The sequence below is a fragment of the Suricata suricatta genome, chromosome 12 (genome assembly GCF_006229205.1).
Source record: "Suricata suricatta isolate VVHF042 chromosome 12, meerkat_22Aug2017_6uvM2_HiC, whole genome shotgun sequence".
Lineage (NCBI taxonomy): Eukaryota > Metazoa > Chordata > Mammalia > Carnivora > Herpestidae > Suricata > Suricata suricatta.
The window spans coordinates 54,396,011-54,414,327 of NC_043711.1; the positions used below are offsets into that span (position 1 = coordinate 54,396,011).

General features: G+C 41.0%; 1 long non-coding RNA gene across 1 annotated transcript; it reads left to right on the forward strand.

Moving 5' to 3' along the window:
- Positions 1 to 19: 19 nt before the first annotated feature.
- On the forward strand, positions 20 to 17,482 carry LOC115275072. Its single transcript, XR_003901386.1, has 3 exons — positions 20 to 182; positions 14,027 to 14,223; positions 17,317 to 17,482. It is a non-coding gene; the product is annotated as an uncharacterized LOC115275072 (long non-coding RNA).
- The last annotated feature ends 835 nt before the right edge of the window (positions 17,483 to 18,317 follow it).

Sequence of the window (18,317 nt, forward strand, 5' to 3'; positions counted from 1 at the left end):
CTTACTGGGGCTAGAGGGTCTGCAGAGCGAGCTCTGGACAGTCTGCAGTGCTGGCCTGGAATTCCTGTTGGGGGAGCTGCTGCACCGGTCCCTCCCGCGGGGTCAGCAGCCAACTGTTTTGTTAAACAACAGCTGACCTTCAATGAAACTGCGAAGTAGGCTACAGATTCAATCATCAACACGTAAGGAATGGTTCTAGCTCCCCAACCGATGAAAGGAGCGTTCTTTCCCTCTGAATCGGGGTGGGGGCGGGGATAGAGTAGGTATCCAGAGCAGATAGGAGACATTAAAATCACCTAGAAGATTTATTGTAACAAGGGATGACTGGATTTCAGATTCTGTAGGTCTAGGGTGGTACCAGAGAACTTGTGTTTCTGACAAGTTCCCTGAAAAACTTTCTTAAAAGTACAGCCCATTGACAAATACTTGAGACAATCAGAATGACCTTCCTCAAGGAGCTTAGCTACCTCTATGTCAATACTTGGTTAGAGGTAAAAGGCAACCTTAGCTTGTCATTAGCCAGATATCCAGGATCCTGTAAGTCTTTGTTAACATATGAAAATCCTTTTGGAAACTTCCTTTTCTCTATCTCCCCAAGATACATGGTAGCAATCATCCTCCAAGCATATGGTCCACTGATATAGATCTGAAGGGGCCCATGACTAAGGCTTTATTAGATAATAGTTAGTGATCTTTTCCTAACAACGGCTAGCCTTAAGGTCCTGGAAATCTTGTTTCCAAATTCCTTTGAGACTTAAGCTATCCCTAACCCCCTACCAACTTGAAAGTATGTAATCACCCACTCCTTGCAACCCTAGTGCAGCTTTCTGCCCACACATTCTGTCCCTGGGCTTCAATAAAACCACACTTTTGCATCAAAGACATCAATATTGTTGATGCTGGTCCTGTAATTCACTTTGAGAGCTACCAGCAACCGCCATTTCTTAGATCCCACAAGTGAGTATACTTCAGTGTCTCATCAGTTTGAGAAATAAATTTAAAACGGAATACAATGGGAAGGGGAGCCAGAACTGAGTAGAAATAGAATTAGATCACAAAGTCTATCTAGGTAGGATGATTCCATAAGAAAAGCATCTGTTGTAGAAAATACTAAAACCATGATGTAAGCAAGTTGACAAAGTGTTGACTAGGGGAAAAAGAAAAGGGTTCTTCATTGTACCCTCAAAAGTATAGTGGAAGTGGAGTTTGGTCTTCTGCTTCAAAGAAGCACTCTTTTGTGCCTTTGTAAGAATACACTGCTTTCCGATTTATCCATATTCCCCATTCATTTGCCATGATTGCCTCACTTAGGCCTTGTGACAGTTTGACCATCTTATTGTGTCTATCCTTTGGATCTTGATTATAAATCTCCCACCAGACTTCTCCATGATGCTCAGCGATAGCCTCATTACACTACCTGTCTGTAATCGCCACTTGAATGTCTGAGAAACTCTTCAACCTAAATTTTTCTCCTCCCCAAATTAGAGAATTCTCAATCTCGGTAGTGGCACTAACCTCCACCCATTATGCTGAAACCTGAGATTTTCGTGAACACTTTAGTGTCTCTTATCCCAGTCCTGCCTGTCCCGCCTTCCATTTATAAATTTCTCATCTAACCATTCATTCTCCACTGCCACTATCATATTCTAGGTCACTAATTTCTTTTATCCAAACTACCCAGTAGCTTCTAACCAGTATATCTTCAGCTACTCTTGCCCCATCTACCCATACATAGAATCCGTTCTCTGTATAAACATTCTAATGATGTCTATACTGTCCATGTTAGTCTTCCTTTCAATTGCCAGAGGTACTCTGAGGCCTCAGGGTGTATGGACTTGCTACTCCATTTGCCTGAAAGACTCCGGCCTCCTTCTGCCATGTCACTTCATATACAGCTATTAAAATTTGTTCCTGCTGACAGATGGGTACAGGGACTTTTTATTATATTATTCCTTACTATTTATATGTTTAAAAATACAATTTTAAGTTGAGATTTTTAAAAACCAAAAACCAAAAAAAAAGAAACAAACAGAAATCCTTGAACCTGATCAGTTCAGTTTCTCTGAACTCCCAAAGCTAAACCTCCCTGTTCATTTTTACAGATCCTATGATCTTTTTAAGATGTTCTAATAAGCATAATTTAAGCAGTTATTATAATTAGCATCTGGCTCCACCACTGCACTGTAAAGTAGTACCATTTCTGTCTTCTTCCTCTCTATATCCCCAGCACTTAGCACAATGTCTTCTATATACAAAGCACTCAAATTAGTATTTGCTATGTTGAACTTATAATTATTAATTAATTATTGCTAATAATTTGAGATCTCACAGCTACAAAGTGTTTAGGATTAGAACTCTTGTGACACCAAGGTCCGTGCTTTCTCCACTCTATTATTCATAACATAGTATAATTATGAGGAATTTTCAATTAAACAAAGAGACTCGGCAAAAATGAATTACCCAGAAGAAGGATAAGCCTGTGCTGGATTGGACTTTTGAATTCTCCCCAATCCTGTCCTATCAACAAATATTCAATGCCAAAACATAAAAACAAGTGGGAAAAAATTTCTATTAATTCTTTTTATCATCAAAAATTATGGCCTACTTCTTGTTTTGCAGATATCTGTGGTGTTCACTCTGTTTACAAGGATCCTAGGGATTCCATGAAAGGGCCACAGAGTCTGTTGAGGGCAAGAGTCACAACAGGTTTTCTCCTGTACTACCAGGGGGGCTCTTCTTTCCTCTCTTATAAAAGTGGGTGAGATTTGACTTAAAAAAAATAAATTTGGGGCAGGGGGAATGTTTGAAATCTACTAGTCTAGTCTATATTCTTTTCTAGCCTAGTAGTTAAAGAGTGAAGTGGGCTGGAAGTGGAGATTTGAATGTGAAAAAATGAAACTGTAAATGTACTAGAATAAACCTGATAAAAATTCATTTATAATTGGAGTGGGTGGGGTGGTTCTAACTATGACTCAAAATTCACTAATCATAATAGGAAAGATTGATAAATTCAACTGAATAAAAACCTTAATTTATGCATGGCATAAACCACAAACTAATAAAAGACAAATGACACAATAGGAAGACTATTTGGCACTCCTCTCATAGAAAAAAAATACTCCCCTAAAGTATAAATTGCTATTGAAAGGAAAAAATTACAAACAGCCAAATAGAATATGGGCAAAAGACATAAAGTGTTCACAGAAAAAGGGACACAAATGTCCTTTGTACCTATGAAAAATGTGGCACCTCAATAGTGAGAAATGCAAATTAAAACTCGACACCTAAAATATTGGCTGAAATCTAAATACTTGTCAAAAACACATTAGGGTCAAGGCATTCTCATAAATTGCAAACGGAAGTACAAAATCATGGCACCCCTATGAAAGAGAATTTGGTAATATTTTTCAAAATTTACAAGTGCATGTATCCTTTAAGGTAGTAATTTCACTGCTGGGAATTATTTCTACAGATATACCTGCACATACATGAACTGATATGTATGGAAGGATGGCTACTGCAGCATTATATGCAACAGTAAAAAACTAGAAATAACTGACATACTCATTTCTATAAAATAAACTCTGAAATAACTCATGGTATACATTCACAGTGACCCTCTAGTATATATTAAACGAAAAAGAGGAATGGACAGAACAGTGCTCATAGTGCGTTGCCTTTCTAGTGTATGAAAGCAGAGAAAGACATCTATTTGTATTGCTTGGGTCTGCAGGAAGAAAAGCTAGAGATATAGAAGAAAATGTTAACTTGATAGGGAGTTTTATTCAGGAGAGGAGAGGAACCAGGTGATTGGCATGAGAGGAATAAGACTTATGCATCTCTACCTTTTTATACTGTTTTGATTTTTTTGATTTTTATTTATTTTTGAGAGAGAGAGAGAGAGCACAAGCATGGAAGGGGCAGAGAGAGGGGGAGATAGAAGATACGCAGTGAGTGGACCCTGCATTGACAGTAGGGCTCAAACCCATGAACTCTGATCTCATGACCTGACCTGAAGTTGAACATTCGACCGACTGAGCCATCCACGTGCCCTTATATGTTTTGATTTTTGAACTGAACATATCCTCATTCAAAAAATATAGATTGCAAATATTTTTTAAAATGTGCACTATGTTCTAGAGTGATGATTTTTCTTATATCTCAATAAAATAGTTATTTTTCAAAATGTGGTCAGGGACTGGTAGCATTCGCATCATCTGGGGAATTGTTAGAAATGCAAATTTGGGGGCCCTATCCTAGATCAAGACTGACTAAATGAGAATTTTTGTGGGTGGAGCCTGGCAATCTATTCTGACCTGCCCCCCAAGTGGTTCTGAAGCATGCTCAACTTTGAGACCTGTTGACTAGATGCAATTGGTAGAGGTAACAAGTTCTTGCACAATAGTAATCTGAAAGCACTTACTACTACATCCACGCACTCAGGATAGGAGGAGAAGCCCTTCTCAAACTGTTTAAAATCATGAACAACAATAATGTCAATAATCATAATAGTATCTAACGTATTTGTTCAGGCACTGTATTATTAATGCCTTCAGTGAAATGAATGTAAGTGTCTAACCTCCTACATTAGGACTTAACTAGATACATAGTAAGTGCTCAAAAGCTGTTAGCTATGACTTTGTTTGCCTAAGATTTATTATTATTATTAATTATTATTTTATAATGTATTATTCACCTTAGATCTTATTTTAGCATCTCTTTTTCCAGTTTTATTAAGATATAATTGACATGCAGAAGCGTATAAGTTTAAGGTGTATAGCATACTAATTTGACTTACGTATATTCTCAAATGATTACCACAATAAATTTAGTTAATGTCAATCATCCCATATAGATATAAAAGAAAAAAAGAAAAAGAAAAATTGGTGTTTATCTTTATGGTGAGAACTCTTAGGATCTACCGTCTTAAAAACTTTCAAAATGCATCTCTAGTATTTATTCGTCTTACAACTGGAAGCTTGTATCTTTTGGTCACCTTCATCCAATTCTCTCTCTTCCCACCCCCTACCTCTGTAACCACAAATCTGATCTATTTTTTCTATGAGTTTTGGGTTCCTTTTTAATATTACACATAAAAATGAGATCATGGAGTATGGTTGTCCTCTTCTGACTTATGTCACATAAATATTCCCTCAAGATCCATCCATGTTGTTGCAAATGGCAAGATTTTCTTCTTTTATGTGATTGAGTAGTATTTCATATATACACACATACGTACACATACACTATACAGTATATATGCCATATATATTCCAATAGTCTATATATACACCGTGTGTGTGTATGTGTGTGTGTGTGTGTGTGTGTATACCATATCCACCATATCTTTTTTAGCCATTCCCCTGTCATTGTACACCGCCCTGAGGTTGTTCCCATTTTTTGGCTATTGTAAATAATGTTGCAGTAAACATGGAAGTACAGATATCTTTGACATAATGAATTAATATTCTAGATACCCAGTAGTAGAATTGCTGGATTATATCATGTTTCCATTTTTCATTTTTTGAGACACTTCCATACTGTTTTCCACAGTGGTTGTACCGATTTACACTCTCACGATAGTGCACAAGGGTTCCCTTTTCTTCACATCCTTGCCAGCACTTGTTATCTTGTGACTTTTTGGTGATAGCCCTTCTAACAGGCATGAGGTAATATCTCATTGTGGTTTTACTTTTCACTTCCCCTAGTGATTAGTGATGCTGAGTACCATTTCATGTATTTGCTGACCATTCACATATCTTCTTTGGAAAAAATGTCTGTTTGTGTCCTTTGCCTATTTTAAAATGGATTGTTTGTATTATCTTGCTGTTGAATTGAATGAGTTCTCCATATATTTTGGATATTAACTCCTTATTAGAATATGATTTGCACATATTACTTCCTATTCTGCAGGTTGTCTTTTAATTTTGTTGATTTTTATTTCGCTCGGCAGAGGTTTTGTAGTTTGAGGTAGTCCCACTTCTTTGCTTTTCAGTTTGTTGCTTGTGCTTTAGATGTCAGATCCAAAAAAACATGTCAAGACCCATGTCGAAGAGTTTGTTCCCTAAGTATTCTTCTAGAAGTTTTATGGTTTCCAGTCTTGTATCTAAATTGTTAATTCATTCTGAGTTATTTTTGTGAGTGTTGTAGGATAGGGATCTAGTTTATCCTTTTATGTGCAAATATCCAATTTTCTCATGAATATTTATTGAAGAGAATGTCTTCTTTGCATTGAATATTCTTGGCTTCTTCGTCCAATATTAATTGACTATGTAAACATGGGTTTTAATCAAGGGCTCTCAATTAGGTTCCATTGGTAATGTGTACCATACTATTTTGATTGCTATCGCTTTATAATATAGCTTGAAATCAGAAAGTGTTATGCCTCCTACCTTATTCTTTTTTCTTAGGAGTGGTTTGGGTATTTGTGGTCTTTTACAGTTCCATATACATTTTACGATCATTTTTCCCATTTCTGTTAAAAAATGCTGTTGGAATTCTGATAGGAATTGCATTGAATATAGATGGCTTTATATAATATAGAAATTTAACAGTATCAATTCTTATAATCCATGAACAGGGGATACTTTCCCATTTATTTGTATCTTCTTCAAAGTGTCTTTCATGGATATCTTATATCCTTCAGTGTTGTGTATTCGTTCACATATTCGATTAAATTCATTCCTAAGTATTTTGTTGTTTCTGTATTGTAAATAGGATTGTATTTGCTATTATAATTGAGATCATTTTATTTATTTTTCATATAATTTGTTGTTAGTGTATGTAAATGCTATTGATTTTTGCATGCTATATTTTGTATCCTGCAACTTTACCAAATATATTGATTACATCTAACACTTTTTGGGTAGCGTCTTTAGGATTTTCTACATAGAAAATCATGTCATCTGCAAATAGAGGCCATTTTATTTCTTCTTTTCCAATTTTGATGCCTTTTATTTCTTTTTCTTGCCTGATTGCTCTGACTAGTACTTCCAGTACTATGTTGAATAAAAGAAAAGATTTCAACCTCTCACCATTGAGTATGATGTTAGCTGTGGGCTTGTTGTATTGTAGCCTTGGTATGTTGAAGTCCATTCCTTCTATAACTAATTTGTGAAAAACTTTTTCTTTTTTACCATGAACAGCTTTTTTATTTAGTAGGCTTCATGCCCAGCACAGGGCTTGAACGTATGATGCTGAGATCAAGACCTGAGCTGAGATCAAGAATTGGATGCTTTTCTAAGTCACTCAGGCACCCTTATCATGAATGGTTGTTGAATTTTACCAAATACTTTTCTTGTATCGATTAAAGTGATTATATGGTTTTTTTCTTTCATTCTATTAATGTGATGTATCACATTTATTAGTTTGCATATGTTGGGTCATTTTTGCTTCCCAAGGATAAATCCCATTGTTCAAGGTGAATAACCCATTTAATGTGCTGCTGAATTCAGATTACTAGTATTTTGCTGAGAACGTTTGCATGTATATTTATTAGAGATATTCTCTGATAGTCTTCTTACAGTGTTCTTTTCTGGCTTTGGTAGGAGGGTAATGCTGACCTCATTAAATGAGTTTGGGAGTGTTCCCTCCTCTTCTGGTTTTGGAAGAGTTTGAGAATGACTGCTGCTAATTCTTTAAATGTTTGGCAAACATTTGATAGAATGTCTCTATTTGTCTGATAGGTCCATTAGGTCTCTGATGCTGTTCAAATCCACTGTTCCTTTGATGAACATGGCTTGTGAAGCCATATAGTCCTATGCTTTTCTTCATTGACAGATTTTTAATTACTGATTCAGTCTCCTTACTAGTAATTGGTCTGTTTCAATTGTCTATTTCTTGGTTGGTTTTACTGAAGTTGGTAATCTTGTAGGTTGAATGTTCTAAGAATTTCTCCATTTCTTCTAGGTTGTACAGTTTATTGGCACATAGTGGTTCAGAGTAGCATTTTATGATCCTTGTATTTGAGTATGGTCTATTGTATTGTATCCTCTTTCATTATAATTTTGTTGATTTGGGTCCTCTTTCTTTTGTCAATTTTAGCTAAAGATTTGTCAATTCTGTGTATCTTTTCAAAGGACCAACTCTTGGTTTTGTTTATCTTTTCTGTTTATATGTGTATTTGTATGTATCTATGTGTTCTTTATTTCCTTTATTTCCATTCTAGTTTTTATGATTTGCTTCAAATAACTTTGAACTCAGTTTGTTCTTTTTCTAGTTCCTTGGGTCATAGAATTAGGTTATTTGAGATTTTCTCATTTTTTAAAGGCTTTGTTTTTTGTTAATCTTATTTATTTAAGTAATCTCTACACCCAATGTGGGGCTCAAATTTACAACTCCAAAATCAAGAGTCACATGCTTTTCTGACTAAGCCAGCCAGGCACCTCTCTCATTTCTTAATGTAGGAATTTATTGCTGTGAACTTCCCTCCTAGAACTTTTTTTGCTGTGCTATAAAAGTTTAATATTCTATCTCCGTTTTGATTTGTGTAAAGATACTTTTTCAGTTCTTCTAACTTTTTCTTTGATTCAATGGTTGTTATAACAGTGGGGGTGGGGTGGGGTTGTTTGTTTGTTTTAATAGTGTTGTTATATATCTCTGTATTTGTGAGTATTCCCATTTTCCTCCTGTTACAGATTTCCTCTTTATACCATTGTGGTCAGGGAAAATATTCTGAAATTTGCTAGGACGTTTTTGTAGGCTAACCTGTGATCTATCCTAGAAAATACTCCACGTGTACTTGATAGAATGTCTCTATATTTCTGGTAGGTCCATTTGGTCTATGATGCTGTTCAAATCCACTGTTCCTTTGATGATTCTTTGTCTGGATGCTCTCTCCTTTGTTGAGAGTGGGATATTAAGTCCCCAACAATTATTATATTGCTGTTTATTTCTCCTTTTCCTCTATAAGTTTTTACTTTGTATATCTGGGTGCTTCAATATTGGGTACATAAATATTTACAATTGTTATATCTATTTGATAGATTGACCCTCTTTGTCATTACATAATGATCTTTTTCTCTTTTTTTACCATTTACAGCTTAAAGTCTATTTTGTCTATGTGTAGCAACCTCTGTTTTTTTTTTTTTTGCTATCATTTGCCTAAAATATATTTTCAATCATTTCTTTATTAGCCTATTACTGTTTAAGGCTAAATTAAGTCTCTTATAGGCAATGTATCATTGGATTTGTTTAAATTCACTCAGCTGTTCTGTGTGTCTTGATTGGAAAATTCAATCAATTTATGCTTAAAATAATTATTCATAGATAGGATTTAAAATTGCAATTTTGCCAATTTTTCTGAATCTTTTGTAGATCTGTTCCTCCTTGCTCCTTTTTTGTGTGTGTTTTGATGTCCTTTGGTATCACTATGCTTTGGCTTATTTATCATGGTTTTTTGTGTGTCATTACTACAGTTTTTTCCTTTGTGGTTACCTTGAGGTTTACATAAAATATCTTAAAAGTATAACACCATATTTCATTCATTTTTTATTTAAATTCTAGTTAGTTAACATATACCGTAATATTGGTTACAGGAGTAGAAATCAGTGATTCACTTACATGCAATACACAGTGCTCATCATATATTCCATGCAATGGAAATACTAAAAAAGCAGGAGTAGCTTTATTTATATCAGACAAAATAGACTTTAAGTAAAAAAACTCATACGAGAATAAAGGTCATTATATAATAATAAAGTGGTCAATTCATCAAGAGGATATAACAATTATAAATATATATGCACCCAACATTGGAGAGCCTAAATATATAAAACATAAGCCAACAGATCTGAAGAGAGAAATAGACAACATGTGATAATAATACAGAATGTCAATACCTCACTTTGACCCCAAAAATAGCATATTCAGAGAGAAAATCAAAAAGAAAACATTGGACCTGAACTATACTTTGGACCAAATGCAACTAACATACATCCATAAAATATCATATCCGCCAGTAGCAAAATGTACATTCTCAGTACACACAGAACATTCTCCAGGCTAAATTGTATGCTAGGTCATAAAACAAGTACTAACAAATTTAGGACTATTAAAATTATACCCAGTATCTATTATAACTACAATGGTATGAAGCAGAAATTAACGATGGAAGGAAAACTGGAAAATTCACAATTAGGTAGAAATTAAGCAACAAATTCCTGAACAACTAATTGGTCAAAAATTTAAAAAGGAAATAAAAAGTATCTGGAAACAAGTGAAAATGTAAACAAAACATACCAGAAGTAAAAGTTGTAGGAAAAACAGTTCTAAGAAAGTTGATAAAATAAACATCATTATTAAAAAAGAAAGATCGCGAATAAACAACCCAACATTACACCTCAGGGAATAGGAAAGGAAGAATAAATTAAGCCCAAAGTTAGCAGAATTAAGGCAACAATAATGATCATAGCAGAAACAAAAGAAATAAAGTCTAGAAAAGCAACAGAAAATATCAACAAAATTAAAAGCTACTTTTTGAAAACATAAATAAGATAAATTTCTATTTTTTAATATACTTTTTAATGTTTTATTTTTATTTTTGAGACAGAAAGAGACAGTGTGAGCAGGGGAGGGTCAGAGAGAGAGGGAGACACAGAATCCGAAGACAGGCCCCAAGTTCTGAGTTGGCTGTCAGCACAGAGCCCGACGCGGGGCTCGAACCCACGAACCGTTAGATCATGACCTGAACCGAAGTCGGATGCTTAACCGACTGAGCCACCCAGGCGCCCCAAGATAAATTTTTAAAAAGAAAAAATAAATAAAATTGATAAGAGTTTAGCTAAACTAAGAAATACAGAGAGAACAATCAAACATGTAAAATCACAAGTAAAAGAGAAGATGTTATAACTGAAACCATTGAGACACATAGGATTATAAAAGACTACGATGAACCAACAAATTGCATAATCTAGTAAAAATTGATAAATTTCTAGAAACATAGGACATACCAAACTAAACCATGAAGAAAGAGGAAATATGAACAGACCAATAATCATTATTGGTAAGGTGTCTGAAAAATCTTTTGACAAAGAAAAGTCCAAGACCATGTGGCTTTGCTGGTGAATTCTATGGAGCATTTATAGAATTAATACCATATCTTCTCAAGCTCTTCCTCCCAATATTGAGGAAAGAACCAGTAAAATTTCACACATTTTATGAGGACAGCAAAACCCGACAAGGACACTTACAAGGAAAGAAAAGCACAGGCCAATACCCCTAATTCACATAGGTGTAAAAGTGCTCAGCAAGCACTGGGAAATTGAACTCAACAGCACGTTAAGGATTCATACACAATAATCAAGAGGGATATCACTGATAAAGTGAGGTGGGAAGGATGGCCCAACATATGCAAATCAATAGATGTGATACATAACGTTCATAGAATTAAAGAAAAAGATATTATTTCTGAATAGATGTAGAAAAAACATTTGACAGATCTCAATACCCAATCCTGATCAAAGCCCTTAACATATAAGTTTCAAAAGAAATATGTATCGAAACAAGAAAGGGCATATAGGACCCTGCGGGCCTCATGTAGAAAGTACCATATGCTCAACACTCTGAGATAAAAGAAGAGCCAAACCATCTTTCAACTCTCATTGCAAAAAGTTAGAACAGTTTGAATTCCTGTGGGTTCATACAGGGAAAGTGCCATTTACTGCATTTATGGAACAAACACTATGCGGAAACCATCTTTCAACTAACATCTTGTCTCACTAAGCTAGAAGTGTTTGAAAAGCCATGACCTGTGTACAACGGAAGTGTCATGTACTCCATTTCAGACCACAGTGTGGTGGAACCTGGCGTCAAGTAATGGCTGGTTTGTCTAGTGGAAAGAAGTGCTAAAAGTTAAAAGCCCATGGGGCTTATGAAGAAAGTACCATACACTCAACACTCTGAGATAAAAGAATACTGAAACCATCTTTCAACTAACCTCTCGATTCAAAAAATAGGAACAGTTTGAATTCCTATGCGGGTCATACAGGGAAAGTGCCATTTACTGCACTCTATGAAACAACACGGTGGGGAAACCACTTTCAGCTCTCATCTTGTCTCACTGTTAGTAGTGTTTGAAAACAAATGCGGAGGCCAATGAGCTAAGTGCAGTACATTCAACTCTGGCAAACAGCACTGTGCAAAATGTGTCATTCAATTACCATCTTGTTTCACTAAACTAGTAATGTTTCAAAACACATGCATGGAAGGATAAGGTAAGTGTTATATACTCAACTCTGAGAAAGAAAACTGTGGGGAACCCATCATTCAACGAACAGCTCGTTTCACTGTGTGAGTAGCGTTTGAAAACAGATGCCCAGACCACTGAGAATAGTGCAGTATCCTCAATTCTGTGAGACAGCACTGTGTGGAATGCAGCATCCAGTTACCGTCTTGTTTCACTGTGGCAGCAATGTCTGAAAACCCATGCATGGAAGGATAAGGTAAGTGTTATATACTCAACTCTGTGAAAGAACACAGTGGGGACCCAAAATTCAACTAACATCTTGTTGTACTATGTTAGTAGTGTTTGAAAAAACATCCGGAGGCCAGTGAGGGAAGTGCCATATGCTCAACCTTGTGAAACAACACTGCGGAAGGCATCATTCAGTCCATCTTGTTTCACTAAGGTAGTACCGTTTGAAAGCACATGTACGGTAGTGTAAGGCAAGTGTTACGTACTCGACTCTGAGAAGGAACGCTGTGGGGACACCATCGTTCGACTAACATCTTGTGTCACCGTGTTAGTAGTGTTTGAAAGCAGATGCATGGTCCAATGAGGGGAGTACAGCATCCTCAACTCTGTGAAACTACACTGTGCGGATTGCAGCATTCAGTTACCATCTTGTTTCACTAAGTCAGTAACGTTTGAAAGCCCATGCGTGGAATTTTAAGTATGGTTCTATATACCCAACTCTGCTAAACAAATCTCGTTGGGATTCCATTCTGTTTCACTAAGTGAGTAATGTTCGTAAACACATGATTGGAAGTATAACGTAATTGTTACATACTGAACTCTGTAAGGACACTGTGGGGAAACCATGTTTCAATTAATAGCCTGTTTCGCTTAGTTAGAAGTGTTGAAAAGCCACGACCGGCATACACCGAAAGTGTCATGGGCTCCACCATTTCAAACCACAGTGTGGTGGGACCTGGCATCACGTAATACCTGCTTTCACTAACTGGAAGAAGTGCTCAAAGTTAAAAGCCTGCGAGGCTTCTGCAGAAAGTACTATCTGCTCAACACTCTGAGATAAAAGAAGAGTAAAAGCATCTTTGAACTAATCTGTCTAGTCACAAACGTAGAACAGTTTGAATTCCTATGCGGGTCATATAGGGAATGTGCCTTTTGCTGAAGTCTAGGACACAACACGATGTGGAAACACTGTGCAGATCACCACGTGGGAGCTCGCTCATCCCGTGTGTGCTCACGGGGAACTGAATTGTGCCAAGGGCTGCTGTCTCAGGCCTCCGCCGTAGGTTTACTGCAGAGCGGCTCTAAGTTCCTGAGCTGCAGCTGCTGTCGGGGCCTCTGGCTTCCACCCTGCTCAGGGACAGCCACATGTGGGGTGTAGCCGCCGCTCCTCTCTGCCTCCTTCCCCGGCCCTGCTCCTCAGTCTGGTTTCTGCCCCTGCCCCTCCGTCACCCGAGAGCCCGCTGCTCTCCCTGGCATTTTCTGCACCGTCTGACCTCCAGCAACCCCTCCCCTGCCTCCTCTCTCCAGCCTGCCAGCCTTCTTCTCCTTCCCTCTTCTGTTGCTCACCCTTTGCAGGGCCTGTGGGTCCCCTGGGACCAAGAGTGGGGCAGGCTCCCAGGGCACTCACTGGGCCCTAAAAACCCCACCTCCAGGGTTCCCTTTGCACTGATGGCCTCACCCTGTGGTGCAGCTACTGCTTCAGCCGGAAGATGGGGCCCTGGTGCCCTTCCTGTCACTGGCAGGTGTCAGCTCAGGAGGGAACGGGGATGCATGGGCCTCTGGTTTCCCTCGAGCGAGCCTTCCTGCCCCTTTAACTTCATGCTTCCTCTTCAGACCCCTTTAGGTCACCCTTCCAGGCCTGCCGTTGTGTGGATCTGACTCTTTGGGACAAAGCCCTTCCCCAGACAAGAATCCCAGCCATGTAATTCCTCCTCCGGGGTTCCTGCAACCCACGCACTCCCTGCTCCTACCCTCACTGGCTCACCCCTGCTCTGCTCACCCTCCTCTACACACCTGTTGCCAGATACCAGGTAAAGTTGGCCATCCCGGGGGCTCCCCAGTCCACACACTTCCTGCATCTTATCTGTGTTGACTTGAGCCCCAGGGAGCACGGCCGTGTCCCCCACACCGGAGCCCACTGGGCTGGGAAGCGTACTCCCCCGTGTATCTTGTGCCTGCTAGGTGCTGGTCACGTCAGATGTCGGACTAGATGATGGGGCTCTCTTGTCCTTTGGGTGCTAAAGAGGAAAGCAGCCGCTATACAGGGTAAATAGTTCAGCTCCACAGCGTGTGGGAGTCACAGGAGCTTCGCGGCAGGTACTCAGCTAGCAGTGCCCATGCAAGTTAACGGTGTGCTCTGGGTGCTTCACATGATGGGAGCGCCTAAATGGGTGCTTGAGTGGCTCAGGCGGTTAAGTGTCTGACTTTTGATACCGGCTCAGCCTGTGATTTCTAGGTCATGGGATCAAGCCCTGCACTGGGCTCCAAGCTGTGTGTGGAGCCTGCATGGGATTCTCCCTCCCACTCTCTTTCCTCTCTCATTCTCTCTGTCTTTCTCTATCTCTCTCTCTGCCTCTCTGCCCCTCTTCCCCTCCCCTGCACATACACACTTTCTCTATCTCTCAAGATACATAAAATTAGGAGGAAAAAGGGAGAAAAAAAAAGTGAGAGCTTTGCCATGGCATGGTCGAGGGAGGAGAGGGAACAGTGAAGTGGAGTCAAGGAGAACTTTCTGGAAGACAGGAGCAACATCTGCTTGGTGCATTGTGTTGGAGCCAAGAGAGCCTGGCAGGAGTTGGGGGCCCGGCAGGCACTCAGGTGTGGGGCTCAGGAGGCCTCGCAGGCCAGTGTTGGGACATGGAGTGCAGCCGGCTGGGACACTAGCTGAACACTGGAACCTTCAAGCACAGAGGGTGTGATGGAATCACTGAGGCACCAGCCCACTGGCGCTCGCTCCTCTGCCTCCAGGCACTGCAGTGTGGTGACTCTGACCATTTCCAACATCACAGAGAGGATCGACATGGCCTTCGTAGACAGGGCTGACATCAGGCAGGATGCTGGACCGCCCTCTGCAGTGGCCATCTCCAAAATCCACCTCTCCTGTTTGGAAGAACTGATGAAAGTACTGGGTGTTCTTTCATCCCACTGGATTTCTTGTGTGTCCTTAGTTCCCTGATGCAATTTGAAATAGCTAATCCTGATGTGGAATGAGTTATTTGAACATGGCGTTCACCATCTTAGGGTGGGAGCTGTTGGTGTGTCTCCCAGGTTGAGCTGATAGTTGGCCACCGACTCCATATTTTTTCTCTCTTGGCACAAAATGCTGATCATGATTGTATGATCTACCAATCTGCCAGCGAGGAGAGGGGTGTGGTAACTTGCTGGACACATCCTGGTTGGCAGGGAGACCTGACTGGAGGTCACAGTTCACAGAGAGACCTCCTGACTGGAGGACACACTTCACAGGGACATCCTCCTGACTGGAGGTCACAGTTCACAGGGAGATATTTTGACTGGAGATTGTTGTTCACAGGGATGTCACTGGCTACAGCAGTAATGTCCCTTTGGTCCCATATTCTAGGGACAGCAATGAGCACAGCAGCCGTGGGCAAGGTAGTCCTCCTGGTGGGTCTGGTGGAAGTCACCCAAACGAGGACCTGGAGCTAGGAACTGCACTAGGCATGGCAGACCAGAGGCAGGCAGTCCCTTCTCCCAGGGGAGCATTCCTGAACCCTGAGTCTGGGAGACTTGCAGTAACCAAGCCAGCCTGCAGGGGATTTACATGCCGGGGTGTTCTAACAGGATAGCGGGGGTGGGATCACGATGACCCCCAGCGCAACACCACAGAGCTGGGGCCCTGATAGCCTGAGCAAGGATTACACAGCCCCTGACAAGGATGGGAAGGCTGGTCTGGCGTGTGCACCCCATCCTGCTTTGCTGTGGCACGGAGAAAGTGGGGTGCCATGGCGCTTTGACCTGAAGTCCTAAGTGAGCTCCAGAAAGCGTTGGTGCCGAGAAGTCAGAGTGATGGGATCCTGCCCGCAGACACACTCCTACTTGTGCCGGGCATCTGAGAGATGTTCTAAGCTTTTGCCAATTAACCTGCAGACCTTTAAGCCATACAGTTGACGGAGTGGAAATTAGGCCAATGCTGAAAGCTGTCCGCGTGTGACTGGCCCACTCTATCAGGAGCCCGTAGTTGTCGCGAGCACCGGAGAGGCAGCAGGAGGCAGTCCTAGGGGGACTGCAGGGACCCTGAGGGAGTGTCACTTAGGAAGGTGTGAACACCCCCAGCATGAACCCTGTGTCTTGGGTTTACCCTCAGCCTTCACAGGACCTCCAGAATGTGTGCAGAAAGCCACTTGTTCTTCGTTCTCTCCTGGTTCCTAAGTTAGATCAGTTCATGTTAGAAGTCGTTAGTAGTGGTCCCTGGGCACCTTGACCATCAGGTACGGCTTCTTGGCAGAGTGCTTCCCGTGTACACATGGCTCACAAGGGACCAGAGTCCAGATCCAGGGTCAGGCTGTGTCATCACGTCACACAGCAGTGTTCTCAAAAATAACAAATGAAGGTGAGCCTGGGTGGCTCAGTCGGTTAAATATTCAACTTCAGCTCAGGGCATGATCTCACAGTTTGTGGGTTTGGGCCCCAGGTCAGGATTTGTGCTATCAGCATGGAGCTTGGAACCTCTCTGCCCCTACCCCTCCCTGCTCTGTCTCTCTCTCAAAAATAAACTTAAAACAAACAAAAAATGGAGACCCTCCTGGAAAGGCAGGCCAAGTTCTGGTTCCTAAGTTCAACTTTGCTTCACCAGGTTTTGATATGCTTTTGAATCCCGCTAGCAGGCTGGCCTCAGCCCCTCCTAGTCCCTCCCTGCCCTGACACGTAGTGAAGGCATGTCTTGATTAAAAGCACGGAAGAGGCTGGATCCCTGCTGGTCTCTGAGACCTGTTGTGTCATCCGTAACATGACCTGGGTTTGAAGAAGTGGTGACACATGCATGAGCGAGAGGGGAGTGGCCTGTGACCTAGGTGGATATGCTCTTGTTTCTGGGGGAGGCGATGTTTCTGGGAGATGCGCTGCTGTCCGCGGACCCTACCGTGACACCCTGTCTCTGTCTCCAGTGTCAGATCATATACCCTCAGCAGTCGCTGCTGGCCCTCCAGGAGCTGAAGATGATTGGTATCGTTGAGACCACCGTGTCCAAGTTGAGCCTCCTTGGGGCACCTGGGTGACTCAGTCCATTGAGCGTCGACTTCAGCTCAGGTCATAAAATCACACTTCGTGGGTTCAAGCCCCCCTCGGACTCTGTGCTGGCAGCTCAGAGCCTGGAGCTTGCTTCAGATTCTGTGTGTCCCTCTCTCTCTGACCCTCCTCTCCTCAGGATCTGTCTCTGTCTTTCAAAAATAAATAAATGTTAAAAAAAATTTTTTTTTAAAAGTTGAGCCTCCTTTTGAGTGAAATTTCAAGGTGTGAATTCCCATCATTTTTATAACCTAGGGAAGTGCCTTTGTTGTGGTCACAGGCAGTTGTAGCTGACTGGAGCAGCCTGGGGTAGTGGTTTGGGGCCAGAGGACAGGGACTGGAACCCCGAGGCATCTGTCACACATGCGCTAGGAGAGCTTTGAGAGCACCCGACCGCCTCAGCCCCAGGCTCCTGGGCCAGAGCATAGAGGTCCACTGCCTCCCCACAGGCACCATTAGAAAACAGAGCAGTGCTGTGCTTCTCTCTAAAAAGATAGATACCCAGACGAAGGCTCTCATGATGCATCAATGATTTCTTGAATGATATTTGTTAAATTTTTACAAATTGACAAGAAGAAAAAAGTGGAAACTTCTGTTTGAGTAGGTAAGCAGAGTAAACAGAAGCAGGGACCTGTGCTTGGTGCTCTGGGAAGTCAGAGAAAGTGTGCGGCCCAGCCGCCTTGGGCATCAGAGGGAAGCACTCAGCACCTGAGTGCTGATGGCTGCATGCGTGCTGGGGCCCGTGGCTGGCAGCGAGGTCCACCTTCCAGATGGCTTCGGTGACCAAGGGCCACAGGAAGGGAAGGTCGGGAGATGGAGTGGAGCCTCGAAGTTAAAGTGTGGATAAACTGGAGAGAACTGGGGAAGGCTGCGGGTGTCA